The sequence below is a fragment of the Panthera onca genome, chromosome B2 (assembly GCF_046562875.1).
Source record: "Panthera onca isolate mPanOnc1 chromosome B2, mPanOnc1 haplotype 2, whole genome shotgun sequence".
In the NCBI taxonomy this organism is placed as follows: domain Eukaryota; kingdom Metazoa; phylum Chordata; class Mammalia; order Carnivora; family Felidae; genus Panthera; species Panthera onca.
In genome coordinates this window covers 78,431,834-78,446,496 of record NC_138343.1, presented here as the reverse complement: position 1 = coordinate 78,446,496, position 14,663 = coordinate 78,431,834, and the positions used below count along the sequence as shown (strand labels likewise).

At 39.4% G+C, this 14,663-nt stretch overlaps 1 pseudogene; it reads left to right on the top strand.

Annotated features, from left to right (window-relative positions):
• The first annotated feature begins 1,087 nt into the window (after positions 1-1,087).
• Positions 1,088-1,870, top strand: LOC132666454 (small ribosomal subunit protein eS4, X isoform-like; annotated as a pseudogene).
• The last annotated feature ends 12,793 nt before the right edge of the window (positions 1,871-14,663 follow it).

The window sequence follows — 14,663 nt, the reverse complement described above, 5'->3', positions numbered from 1 at the left end:
GCATCAGAAAATACAAAATATCTAGGAACAAATATAACCAAAGAGGTAAAAGAGCTTTACAATGAAAACTATAAGAAATTGATGAAAGAAACTGAAGAAAATACAAAGGAAAGATATTCTGTGCTCATGGATCAGAAGGATTAATATTGTTTAAATATTTGTACTACCAAAAGCAACCTACAGATTCAATGCAATCTCTATCAAAATTCCAATGGCATTTTTCACAGAAATAGAACAAACGATCCTGAAATCTCTATGGAACCACAAAAGATCCTGAATAGTCAAAGCAACCTTGAGAAAGAAATACACAGCAGGAGGCATCATGCTCCCTGAATTTTGGGGGGGAACTTTTAAGTTTTTATTTTAATTCCAGTTAGTTAACACAGTGTTAAATTAGTTTGGATATACAACATAGTGATTCAATAATTCCATGCTTCCTGATTTCAAACTATACTACAAAGCTATAGAAATCAAAACAGTATGGTACTGGCATGAAAACGGGCACATAGATCAATGCAATAGAATAGAGAGCCCAGAAATAAATATGAATGGTCAATTAATCTATGACAAAGGAGGGAAGAATATACAATGGGGAAAAAGATAGTCTTTTTAATAAATGGTGTTGGAAAAACTGAAAACTTTTCATTGAAAAGAATGAAACTAAAATACTGAGATTACACACAAACATTAATTCAAAGTGAATTAAAAACTTTAAAGTAAAATCTGAAACCAAAAAACTCCTAAAGGAAAACATGGTCAATGGTCTTGGCAATGATTTTTTGGATCTGACTCCAAAAGCAAAAACGAACAAATGGGACTACATCAAACTAAAAAGCTTCTGCACAGCAAAGGAAACCATCAACAAAATAAAAAGGCAACATACCAAATGGGAAAAAATATTTGCAAATCCAATAAGGGATTAATATTCAAATTATGTAAAGAACTCATACAACTCAACGGCAAAATAACAATTTTCATTAAAAAATGAGTAGGGGATATGAATAGACATTTTTCAAAAGAAGACATACAGTGGCCAACAGATACATGAAAAGATGCCCAAGAGTCTCTTTTCATGCCTAGTACAGCCATGGCTCATAGTCCCAAAAAGCATCTGAAGCATGTAGCAGCTCCAAAGCATTGGATACTGGATAAATCGACCAATGTGTTTGTCCTTTATCCAACTACTGGTCCCCATAAGCTGAAAGAATGTCTCTCTCCCATCATTTTCCTAAGAAACAGACTTAAGTGTACCCTAACAGAGATGAAGTAAAGAAGACCTGTATGCAGTATTTTATTAAGATTGATGTCCAGGTTCGAACTGATATAACATACCCTGCTGTTTTTATGGATGGCATCAGCATTGACATAACTGGGAAGAATTTCCATCTGATCTATAATACCAAGGGTCTCTGTTGTTTATCAGATCACACCTGGGGAGGCCTAGTATAAGTTGTGCAAAATAAGAAAGATCTTTGTGGGGACAAAAGGAATCCCTCATCTGGTGATCCATCATGATGTTCGTTCCATCCATTATCCTGATCCCCTCATCAAGGTGAATAACACCATTCAGACTGATCTGGAGACTAGAAAGAGTACTGATTTCATCAAGTTTGATACCGATAATCTGTGTATAGTGACTGGAGGTGCTAACCTGGGAAGAATTGGTGTGATCACTAACAGAGAGGGATACTCTGGTTCTCTTGATGTAGTTCATGTGAAAGACGTCAATGGCAACAGCTTTGTCACCCAGCTTTTTGTTATTGGCAAAGGCAATAAACCATGAATTTCTCTTCTCCACGGAAAAGATATCTGCCTCACCTCTGATGAAGAAAGAAACAACAGACTGGTGGCTAAACAGAGCAGTGGGTAAAATGATCTCTAGGTGATGTGATTGGAAGTCTTTATACTTAATAAAAAATAATAAAAAAAAAAATACAGCACCAAAAAAAAAGAAAAGATGCTCAATATCAGTAATCATCAGGGAAATGCAAATCAAAACCACAATGAGATATAGCCTCACACCTGTTAGAATGGCTATTACCAAAAAGACAAATAGCAAGTGTTAGCAAGGATAACAGCACTGCAGTATTATTTACATCAGCCAAGATATTGTGCCCAACAACCTAAGTGTCCATTGATGGATGAATGGATAAAGATATAATACACACACACACACAAATAGAATACTACTCAGCCATAAAGAATTAAATCTTGCCATTTTAACAACATGCGTGGACCCTGAAGGAATTATGCTAAGTGAAGTAAATCAGAAGAGAAAGACAATATGATTTCACTTATATGCAGAATCTAAAAACAAACAAATGAACAAATAAGAAAAACAAAACAAAACAAAGCACATAGATACAGAGAACAGAACAGTGGTTGCTAGAAGGGAGGGGAAGTAACAGGTAAGCAAAATGGGTGAAAGGGGTCAAGAAGTACAAACTTCTAAAAAAAAGAGGTACAGGGGTGCCTGTGTGGCTCAGTCGGTTAAGCGTCCGACTTTGGCTCAGGCCATGATCTCACAGTTTGTGGGTTCGAGCCCTGTGTCAGGCTCTGTGCTGATAGCTCAGAGCCTGGAGCCTGCTTTGGATTCTGTGTCTCCCTCTCTCTCTGCCCCTCCCCTGCTCACACTCTGTCTCTCTCTCTGTCTCAAAAATAAAATAAACATTAAAACATTTTTTTAAAAAAAAGAGGTACAAACTTCTAATTATAAAATAAATAGTCATGGGGATGTAATATACAGCATGATGACTATAGTCAATAATATTGTAGTGCATACTTGAAAGTTACCAAAAGAGTAAATCTTAAAAGTTCTCATTACAAGAAAAAAAATTTTGTTACTTAGTATGGTGACAGGTGGTAACTAGACTTATTGTGGTGATCATTTCATAATATACACAAATATCAAATCAGTATGTTGTACATCGGAAATTAACATAATGTTATGTGTCAATTATACTTCTCTAAAAAATAAAATAAATATATAAAATAAATGAAATTTTATATATATATATACATATATATATATATACACACATACACAAATTGTGTGACATAAAAATATTTAGCTAGATTTGACAGTGGTCACATCTGGGATTAGGATTTGGGATTGAATGGGATATGAGTAGATGACTATAATTTTTCATTTTAAGCCTTAATGCACATATAACTTTAATTGAATTAATTTTTAAATAATTTTCAAAAATAAAGGTAGCCTTGGTTCTCTCTCTCTCTTAGAAAGATAAGTGTGTTCCCAGCTATTCTTCTCAAAGGGACAGACTTGTGAACTAGGTGGATGAGGGGGTGAGGAGCCTCCTGAGTAGGGTATCCCAACGAAGACAGAGCCAGACAGAGTCAACTGGACCCAACGGCAGAGCCTTAGTCTGAGCTCAGAAGGCAAGGAGAGCCTTCCTCATGCATAGCACACAGGCTGCCCTTTAGAACTGTTTTTGCCCCAAATCCCCACTGAACCCCTGCCTGAGGGCTACGGAAAAGGGAAGTACAGTTGACTGTTTGAACAACACAGGTTTGAACCACACAAGTGCACTAATACGTGGATGTTTGTCAATAAATACAGTACTATAAATGTATTTTCTCTTCCTTATGATTTTCTCAATAACATTTTCTTCTCTATAACTTACTCTGCTGTAAGAACACAGTATATAATATATATAACATACAAAAACGTGTTAATTGACAAGGCTATCAGTGAAGCTTTTGGTCAATAGCAGGCTATTAGTAACTAAGTTTTAGGGGAATCAAAAGTTAAACATAGATATTCAACTGCCCTGAAGGGGAGGTGCGGGAACCAGTGCCCTTAACCCCCACATTGTACAAGGGCCAATTGTAATAAGCAAAAAACACAAGAACTAATTCACTAAGAACTATGTAGGAGCACTCAGCCCAAAGAATGCTCTGTCTTGAAATCCCTCTAACAGAATGTGTCCTGAAAGGGGGGAAATCCCCTGGGCACAGACCCTTCCCCCACTGGACACCTTGAGCGCTCCAGGACATTGGAGCAGTGTCCAGAGGGAGACCGAGGTGTGCTAAAAGACATGGACATGCCTTCAGAGACTAATTAGAGCAGGGCAGGAGTCTGAAATGTGTAAACTGAGTGACTGCTGACTGATCTTACTCAGGAGGCACATGTGAGTACTTCCTGAGGACTCTCAAAATCCCCTTGGGGCATTTTGCAGTCACCCAATGGGCTGTGTGAGCAGATGGAGTAACACCAGCAAGTTCAGTATCTTTCTATTTGTGTAGCCCTGTTGCCCTTGTGGGCTGGTGACTTGGAAAAGCAAATCTTCCAGAATGAGGTACAAATGTGCCGGCTCAGGCCTCTGACTTTGGCACAGAGTTTCACCTGACCAGCTTGGAGTGCTCTTGCCACGGGCAGTCTTCCCAGACACCGATCAGAGAGAATATCATGCTAAGCAACTTCCCACACCTCCCAGAAACTCCCAGGACACCACTCATGTGCTGCCACACCTCAGACATCTCCACTAAGTCTAAGAAAGGGGCCGTGACCAGTGGGCGAGTCCACGGCTGCCAGCTCCAGGTTTGAGTTCCACAGCTTAGGAAGAACAAGGGACCCAGGTGAAATGAGCTCCCAGCTTTAGTGTCTGCTTTTCTCCATGGCCAGATCCTTCATCTTGGCCCCTGGACACATCGTCACCTTGAGGAGTCAAAGTCAAGGCATGCTCTTGAGGCTTGGGTACCAAGGAGGAAGCTCCCATCACCTCCTGGGAGACAAAGCAGCATTTCTGTGCCTCCTCCCTTCCTCTGATGGTTCTGTTACAATGGATAAGGGGAATTTTCCCCTGGAGGATTATTTCCATTTCTCTAACAGCAGGACCTCTCAGAGACCTCATTTGAGCCCTTAACCTGCCCTCTCCAGCCCATATACCCAAACCACACATCCCATTATTCAATGATATATCCTCTCCTAAGGAAAGCCCCCTATTGTTTTTCATAGGTTTATCCTTTTCCTCCAGCTAGAGAGAGATTCCAGAAAAGCAAAGATCAACCTTAGTCCCAAAGCACCAGCCCTAGCTCAATAAATATGCTGGAACTCAATAAATATGACTTCACTAGTGTTTCAACTCAAATGGCTAGTTAAATAAGAAACGTGAAAAGGAGCTAACTTGTTAGGGGGTAAAAAATAAAGAAAAATTTAGAGGTCCTTCAAAGTGTTTTTGATAGCCTCCTCTCCTTCTTTTTCAGCCCCTTCCCCACCCCCGCTACATGCTAAAAATATATAAATAAGAGTCTAATAGAAGCCAGACATTTAAAATAACACATTTTCAGGGGATTTTTTTAAAACAAAGCTTGAATGCCTATGCAGGCTGTAAATTTACAGTTGACGATCCTCTGCCAGAAGCTCTTTTGGGTGCTTACAGCTGTGAAATACAATCTTTAGTTGACTACAGAGCCCCTCCTTGCTCCCAATCTGATTCCAACAGCCTGTATTCCTGACAACATAACTCTTCACAACAATAATGAAACAACAAGAATATTTATTTGGATTTACACACCACCTTTCACCTAAGGGTCCCTGAGCAACTTCAAACACCACTGAAATGGTTCCAAACCATGTACCTCTCCAACTTTGATTTAGAAGCTAAAAAAGGAGTCAGTCTGCTGTATGTAATTCCTTGGCAAAAATCATACACTTCTCCATAAACGGAAACAGTGAGTCTTGGCTCTTCAATAATCTTCTCTGCCCTCCTTACACCTTTCTTCTTTGCTGAGAAATAAGCCACTGGTATAATCTAGACCCTTCCCTTAAATTGTATTGGTTTGTGCTATGAAGATTTTTTTTTTGTAAAGGTAAGTATACTACAAAAATTGTCTTTCTACTTTGCAAGATTCACTGAAATAACTCTTATTTGGGATACCTAAGCATTGGGAAATGCTACATAATCTATGATTTTATTTGAATGTAAACACTATCTTTTCCATTTCTTTATTTTGTCAACACTTGCTTTTTTAAAAATTTCTTCTTGAATTATAGCTATTTCTTTCCTGCCTATCCTCTCTACTACATGGAAGATTTTTACAAAAACAAGACCTGTGTATTTGTCCCTCTTCTCTTTGTATGCCAATTTCTCTCAGTACTGTGTGCATAGAGTATATAGATCTGTGATGAATTGACTTGTTTCTGAATTGCATCCATAATGGAACATTTTTCTTAAATACATTATGACCTCAATGTCTACATTAGCGTACAAATGAGGGGGTAAAAATAGCCATGTCTAACCCCTATCTTTTACTCCACTGAACCTAAACAAACAACTGCCAATAGTGTTAACCATCCTTCTCACTGGAAATAAGGAAACCAATTTACTAGACCTACAGCACAGAACCCAGATCTCCTGCTTTTGTCAAACACAACATTAGAAGGAAATTCATCTGAAACCCTGGATTATTTCAGCCCTATTGCTGGACATATAAAACACTGACCCTCTTAGAAAACTTTGGCTCTTAGTCATTCATTAAATCTAAATAAGGAATCCACAATGTGACAGACATTTTGCTAAGGGCTGGGGATATAAGAATGTAAAGTGCATTGCCCTGTCCCCAAAGAACTTGTAGTCCAGGGAAGGAAACCATCAGAGAAACAGAGAAAGGGATGAGAACACTGTATGTGGCATCACATAATTACACACAAGATGAAGGCAGCTTCATTTGAACCCAACTTGATTGATGCTTCTTCCCAACCACAGGCTGGGCCATAAACATACTTTAAAACCCTGGGCTCTGAACCTACTTGCCCTCCTCTGGAATATCTAGTTCTCATCACAGCTGGGGTAGTACCTTGTCTTGGCATACTGAGAGTGGTGTTTTGTTGCATCCTCTAGAAGCTTTCTGGCGTATTCCCTGCATGCCATCTTTCTGTTCTGTCTTGGCTTATCACTCTGGAGCCCACAGGCCTGCTTGTTTTTTCCTTGTACTTTAACACTATGGCTAGATGGTATTTTCAGATTAAATGTTTTTCCTCTCTGTATTTGTTTGTTGCTTTCCTCCATTTCAGACTGGTAGCAGTCTCGATATGCCATGACTTCCAGAAGGTATGCATCAGGGCCAAAAACAGAAATAGCCAGCAAGTCCTTCTGGCTTTCCCACCCCACCTCCCCCCCTCCCCCAAAACAAAACAAAACAAAACAAAACAAAAAAACCTGTTTAAGCCTTTAATGGAACTCAGTGATTTGGGGAGAAGATGGGAGAGAGTGTGAGAAGCAATAAGGAGGGGGATTCATCCTCCCTTTCCTCTCTGCCCTAGGAAGATATCCTAGGGTAAAAGAATGAAGGAAGAGAGATACCAAAGGGTCCCAGAGCAGCCATGCTTCCCTATGCCCCCATAATGTTGACATCAAAACTCCAAGTGGAAGGCCTAGGTAGAGTTTAGGCTAGACAGACAAAACTCCAGGCAACATCACAAGGCATAGCCATAGCAGAGAAAAAGGGATCTGGTAGGGAGGATGGCAGTCGTGGCAGGAACCTACCTGGAGAGACAACCAAGGACCAGATAATCACTCTGCATCCTAATGCCTTGGCAGAGGAAGGGAAACTCAAATAAATGAAATTAAGATTTCCCCGAGACTAAAGGAAGAGGTGCTCAGTATGAAGTGAAGTTGACTTATGAATGATAAAAACATATGACATTTCTAACATACCTGAGTTGTGTGGGCTGACTAGCACCACGCTCTTTCTGGATGCTCTGCTTTATGCATAGGGCTTTATCCATTGTTGAATTCTAGATCTAAATCTCAGGTTTTGTTTCCTTTCTCTATAATTTGGACTGATATTTCAAACTCCTTTCTAAATATTTCATTTCAAACTTACCAAGTCTTAAAATGACTTCTATCTTTTATACTCTTCCCCACCCCTACCCTACCAACCCAGTTCTCTCCCCCACATTCTTTTCTCTGATAATAGCATTAAAGTCCACTCATACTAGATACCTCACATATACCCTTAGTTCCTGTATCTCCCTTACCATCCAGACCAGTCAATTCTACCTTAGGAATATTCTCCATTGCCTCAGCCATATCCATTTCTCAGACCCTCATCATGTGTACTTTATCCATGTATCAGCCTCCTCACTGGTATCTATGTTATCAGATTCTCTTCTACCCTGCCCAAGGCATCCAAGATCCAAGACTCTTCCAGCTCCCAACTAGAGAAAATCCACATTCCTCATCAGAGAATACAGGACTCTGTCTAAATATGACCTCTGACTACTTCATCCTCCACCAACTTATACATTCTACACCACATAACTCACACATGTACTCCAGAATCTCACCACCTCTCATGATCCAAGATGTGACTATCACTAAGCAATGGATAGGAAATGGTAAGTTTGTGGCTGAGTCTAGATGATAAGCTGGTTAAGCATAATTAAGCATGAAGGAAATCAGAGCAAATGAGAAAAAGTCTTGCATGGTTTCCTTCTAGAATTCCTTATGTTGCAAGAAAACAAACCCAGGAGGGGCTATTGCTTAGGACAATGGTCAACATGAATGTCAACTAAAGCTGAATTCTGTAAGGCTGCTCTGGCCAGCCTTCCAAGAGATCTTGGCCACTTCTGTGGTGCCTGTAATACTGCCATTCTTATAGGATTTTTGTAAGAATGAAAGTGATAGTTGAGGGAGGAGGGAAGTTCTCTGTAAACTGCAAAGTGTTATACAAAATGTAAGGATTCACACTTTTTTCCTGGAAATAAATATTCATTCACTTCTGTCTTTTACACTTCAAAATTCCTTAGGAAAATACAACTCACAGAGGGCCCGTCTTATGCAAAAAGGAAATGCCACATACGCATGACAATCCAAATAATTTTTTAATGAAAGAGCGTTGGGAAATGGCAGGGTATTTTTTACTGAGAACATGGGAACCCGTATGAATTCAGAAACATTACACCATGGTTGTTATCATCAGGGCAGTCTTGGTGTGTCTGGCTGAATTTTTAATATTCTATCTTTTTAATCTTGCATGACTCTCCCTGGCAAAGCCGGTCCAAAAGAAGAGACGCTTAATAAACATTTGAGGCTGGGGACTAGCTGTTTGTGAAACTCGCTGTCCATTAAGTAATTGTAGGTTAGGCTAAATAAAATGTTTTATGGAGAGTAATATATCCATGGTGAGGCTTCATTAAATGTGTTACTGTTTTTATGGCCCCTTCAGTATGGAAAACAAATAACCTGTCCTCTTTCTCCAGAGACTACTGTGACCCCCAAATCTGCTTTGCACTCGCCTTGCATGCAGATCAGGTGTTGCAGCTGGTTTTACAAAACGTAGGAGTGCAACCAGTTCTTTGCTGCTTACCAACACACTGATAATACACGACAAGGAATATTTTATTTCGGCGTTCCCCAAACTGTGTTCTATGGAGGATTCGTTCTGTAAGATGGTAACATGTATTCTGAAAAAATGAAAAAGAAGGAGGCAGCCATGACAATGGCTCCTCCATGAGCAAACAGGTTTGAGAAACAATAGGTTAAACACAGGTAAGCAGTTTTCCTTCCCACTGGATATTTAAAGCCTTCAATTGGCCAAAATGCTTTGTGCATCTCCTAGAGGGGAACACAGTACATAGAGCACTTCTAAAATTATTTGACCATAGAACTTATTTTCTATAGAACACAGTACAAAAGGTACTAGTGCTGTGCAGAACATAGTTTAGAAGAGGCTGTTTTATTTAATAAAGCCAAGTAACCAATGACAACCAGTTCAATAATTTCCAGAACATCATATTTCTTGGTGAAAGTCCTAAACAAGGGAACATCCCCCACAAGCAATATCATTACAAGAAGCATGAGACAGAATCATCTGCAAATGAAGTTTTGAGTAAAACACATTAAGATTTCACTACAGCCGGAGGATCTATAATTCAATATTTGGAGTCACTGTTTCTCTTATTGAGAATAGGAAACAAAATTGACAAAGGAGGTTGCCATATTTTCTACACTTTGCTGCAGGATGACAATCCTTCCTTAAGCACAGGAAGGAAAATATTAAAAAACAAAAAGCCAAGTATGTTTGCCACCTATGTTTCCCCTTACAATTATAAAAAAGCATCTTTAAGAGCAGAAAGCTTATAAAGTAACATACGACAGCCAGAGTGGCCAGGGTGACCAAGAATAGGAGCCACATTGTGACTCTTAACATAATGGATGCTGATGGTGCCCTCTTGGATCCCTTTTACCTGGCATCCCCAGTTGCCATAAGTGTGGGTGACTAATTAGCCCCAGAGGTTTCCTCCCAGGAGAATGGCCCTCTGCAGAACAGGACTTATCCAGGAGATTATATCACTCATCCATCCTGGGGCAGCTTGTAACCGGCGACTGACTGACGTGAGATACAAAAGGCAGGCCTCCTTTCCTCAAGGCAGGACAATTCATGCATGCAGCTCTTCATGAAATCAGGTTAAAAGCAGGTCTCTAACTGAGACCACAGCCCTGCTTAGCTCCTTGCCTAGCCCTATCCTATGTCCCTTACTCTCTTGTTCCTGAGACCACTCCAGTAACTTACACACACCTAAATGCCAGTCACAGGCTCTGCTGTTAGGGAACCCAGCCTAACACACCCAGTTTAGGACTTTGTATCTAAAGAGGCAGTTTTTTTTCTCTCTCTCAATTATAAAAATATAGTTCATAATGGCTCATCTTCTCACCTGTGTCAGGAACCTTACATCATGTTCTAATAAGAGCCCGTAGATCAGTATTTCACGTCGTGTGGATTTGGATCATGCACATTAGAGTTAGCAGGGTGCTTGCTAAAAAATAGAGATTTCTAAGGCCCTCCTCAGACCTACGGAGTCAGAATCTCTGACAGTGGGATACACAAATTATATTTTATGTATCATGTCAAGTTATGTATCATGTTATGTTATGTATCATGTCGAATTTAAGATCCACTATCAAGCTGCCATGATTGGGGCACCTGGGTGGCTCAGTCGGTTAAGCATCTGACTCTTGATTTTGGCTCAGATCATGATCTTGCAGTTCATAAAATCGAGCCCCAAGTCAGGCTCTATGCTGACACTGACAGCACGTGCACCCATACTCTCTCTCAAAATAAATAAGTAAACACTTTTTTAAAAAGATGCAATGATTTAGCCAGCTTCTCCTCTCCCCACCACCTCCCTCCCTGTAGTAACTGAGAGACACTGTCAAGGAAAGCTAACTTGTCTTCTTACCTTCTGCCTACTGATTCACTCCTATGAGAGTGAACAATGTATAAATTTCTAAGTGGAAACTTCCAATGTGGTCTATAGAGAAAGAAAGAAAAAAAAAGAAATCCAAGCAGATTATTGTCTTGGCTAATGACAAATTACTTCAAAATGTAAATTTTGTTTCATTTCTTTGTAATCAAAAAATGTAATTTGAGATGACACTCTCCCAATAAGTAAGTTGGACAAGCTATGTTTAATCATCTAAAATCAATTATTTCCAAGTATTTACGAGCTATGGGAAGGAAAACATTTTTTCCAAAGCACAATGCAGAAAAGATTTACAGTAGCTCATAAACATCTAAATTGCCATATTTATTCATCTCACAAAAGGTGACTGTTGCTTGAGAATTATTTACCCAAGAAGTCTTAGATCTCTGAATACACAGTGAAAAACATCACTAACTGCCGTGTTTTTGCATACCTCTGACAAGCCTGTGACAACACGGAGGAGCATAAGTACCCCAACCAGCAGGACAATCAAAATTAACCACAGGTGTAAGTTAATGACAAGAGATCAAAAAAACTCCAACAGCAAACTTGTCGTCTACTTTGGAACCAAGATGGATCAAGAGAATTAGAAGGTGGATGGAGACGGCTTCTTGGGACTGGTGTTTCCTGAGCAGCAATTTATTCAAGCCTAGACTACTTTGCAGGCAGACACATCTCTTCATTATCACTGTTTTGATGTGTGTGTGTGTGTGTGTGTGTGTGTGTGTGTGTGTGTTGGGTTTTTTGATTCAAGAGAAATAAAATGGTCTTGATTCAATGCCAAACAGAGCAGACACGCAGTTCCTCACTGGCTGGCATTTCTTAATGACCATCTCAGCAGGGATCCCAAAATGAATCAGCCACCCCTGGAAAGCTCACTCACCCCTAGAATATGTTCCTAATAATTATCTAATGCTTGGTTAATAGAGAATACAAGAACACACTTCTAATCAAAGTGAAGCACCCTTTCAAATCCCAGACGTCCAAAAAGCTACCTGGTAGGAGGATACTGAGTTTTTCAATTTGTTGTTTTCTCCTGGAGGTTGAAACATGACTGTGTGATAAAAAAAAATCTAAAAACAAAACTTGAAGAGAAGTCTAAACTTGCAAGTAATAAAAATACATTAAAACCAATATTTTTAAGAAGAGATATGCTAAATATAAAGTATCACAAATACACTTTTTAAGAAAAGGCAACTCTGCAGGTATGAACATGTAGTTCCCAAAGTCCAAAGTGGTTCCAATGTGTCATTTTAGAATGAGTTCAAAGTTCCCTAGGAAATATGTTATTAGAGTAGCTCCTTTTGGGGAGAAAGTTATACATATCACTCAATGGGATTAACACACAGACACCTGGGGCCACATCAAGAGCCAGCACGTTGATCTACGAGGTGTACAGATAAAAGAGGCAGAATTAGAGGTAATTTCCTCAAGAAATTCAATTCCACTCTACATGATATTCTTAGCAATTTCCTATTGAGATATGCTTTAGCACCTAACTGGTCAAAGGTCAGACCCAAAACATATTTATAGTGGCTTAGTATGCACCCAGGCACCATAGCATATCATCACAATGAAAGCTGCAATTAAAAGTATGCACCTTAGTCCTTCAGGTGAGACAAAGTTGAGTGGAGCTGCTTAAAAGTCACGAAATTCTAATTAAAAGCAACTGTCATAAAAAGAAGAAATGCTTAATTTTATGACAGTCATCATAAGCACAGGTTAAAACCATATATGATATCACTATGTACTACCAGAATGGTTAAAACAAAAAAGACTGAGAATGTGAAATGTTGGTGGGGTGCCTGGGTGGCTCAGTCAGTTGAGCATCCGACTCTTGATTTCCACTCAGGTCCTGATCTCACAATTCGTGGGGTGGAGGCCTGCAATGGCTTGGTGCTGACGGCATGGAGCCTGCTTGGGATTCTCTCTCCCTCCCTTTCTGCCCCTCCCCCACCTTCTCTCTCAAAATAAATAAATAAACTTCAAAAAACATTGTAAAAAATTTTTTTAATGTTTTACTCCCATAAAAGTTTACTTAGAATAAAACAATAACAAAAAAGCAACTGTAAAGAAACCACTAGAAAAATAGTCCATCAAAAACAGGATACACCTAAAACCTGTGATTTCTGTACAATGTCTTCTGACCTTAGTGAGAAATGATTGCTGAGAACGTCTCAAATTCCCAAATTTGCTAATACCATTTCAGAGAAAAATAAAGCACCACTGGGATATGATACTAAGCCAGGACAGGGACCAGCCTTACAATCTTTGAAATTCAAATCTTTGTTTCGGTAAAAGGACAAACGACTACTCCTTTGGTGTCTTTCACACATACACACACACAAAATTCCATTACCATAATGTCCACAAAGTCTACTACACAAGGTTTGGAAAAATAAAGTAAAACCATAGGTACCAAGTATAGATTTGACAGAAGAGGTCATTATGGGCCACAAACTAAGCATTAGTGGGATACTAAATGCCTTTTCTGAGAAGCTAAAATTAAATATGTCACATGTTTCTGTTAATAAAACGTGGGCTTCTGTATGAGAAAAATTCAATCAATGACACCAAGACCAGTTACTCACCAAAAGATGATATTTAGTTTGGGTAAAAAAAAAACAAACAAACCATTTTAACAAACAGTATAAACCATGCAACATAATAAAAATAACACCTGTGAGCAAAAACTAAAGGCATCCGACTAGTTAGCTACTAGTGGGCAGCTATGCAAAGTGTACAGATTGAACCTGGCTCCACCCACTTGGTAGCTCTACCCACTGGGTAGCTCTCAGACAAGTTACTTAACCTTTTCATGTCTCAGTTTCCTCGTCTGTACACAGAGTGATAATAATTATTCCCCCATGGATCATCATTGTGATCAGCCGCATTAACATATGTGAAGTGCGCCTGTCATCTATTACACATATGCACACACAGATTGTTGTTACAGAACAAGAAAGAGCTTGGAGATTCTTAGAGCTAGTAAATAGGACTGCATAATAGTTCTCCCTCCCTTACCTAGGGTAGAGGAAAAGAAAAGAGAAAGCAAGGCTACTTGTGGGATGGGGTTACAAGGACCCCCCCTCCTCAGCCCCCAGAGCATTTCCCTCACTTGCTCAGAGGCACCAGAAATACCCAAACATTCTCCAATCAGAAAGGCTTGAAATGGCAATAGCCCCTTAAAGCAGTTCGTTGATTTTCACCTGATTCACACTACAAAGTAAGTAATTGCTGTCAGGATGCTTTCCAGGCACTAATTTGAAAAGTGAAATACAGAAGACCCTGGGACACTGGACACTTGAAAGCAGAAGAGTCTCAGATGAATGGATAAAGAAGTGGTATATATATATGCAATGGAGTATTACTAGGTGATCAAAGAGAATAAAATCTTGCCATTCGCAACATGGATGGAACTACAATGTATTAT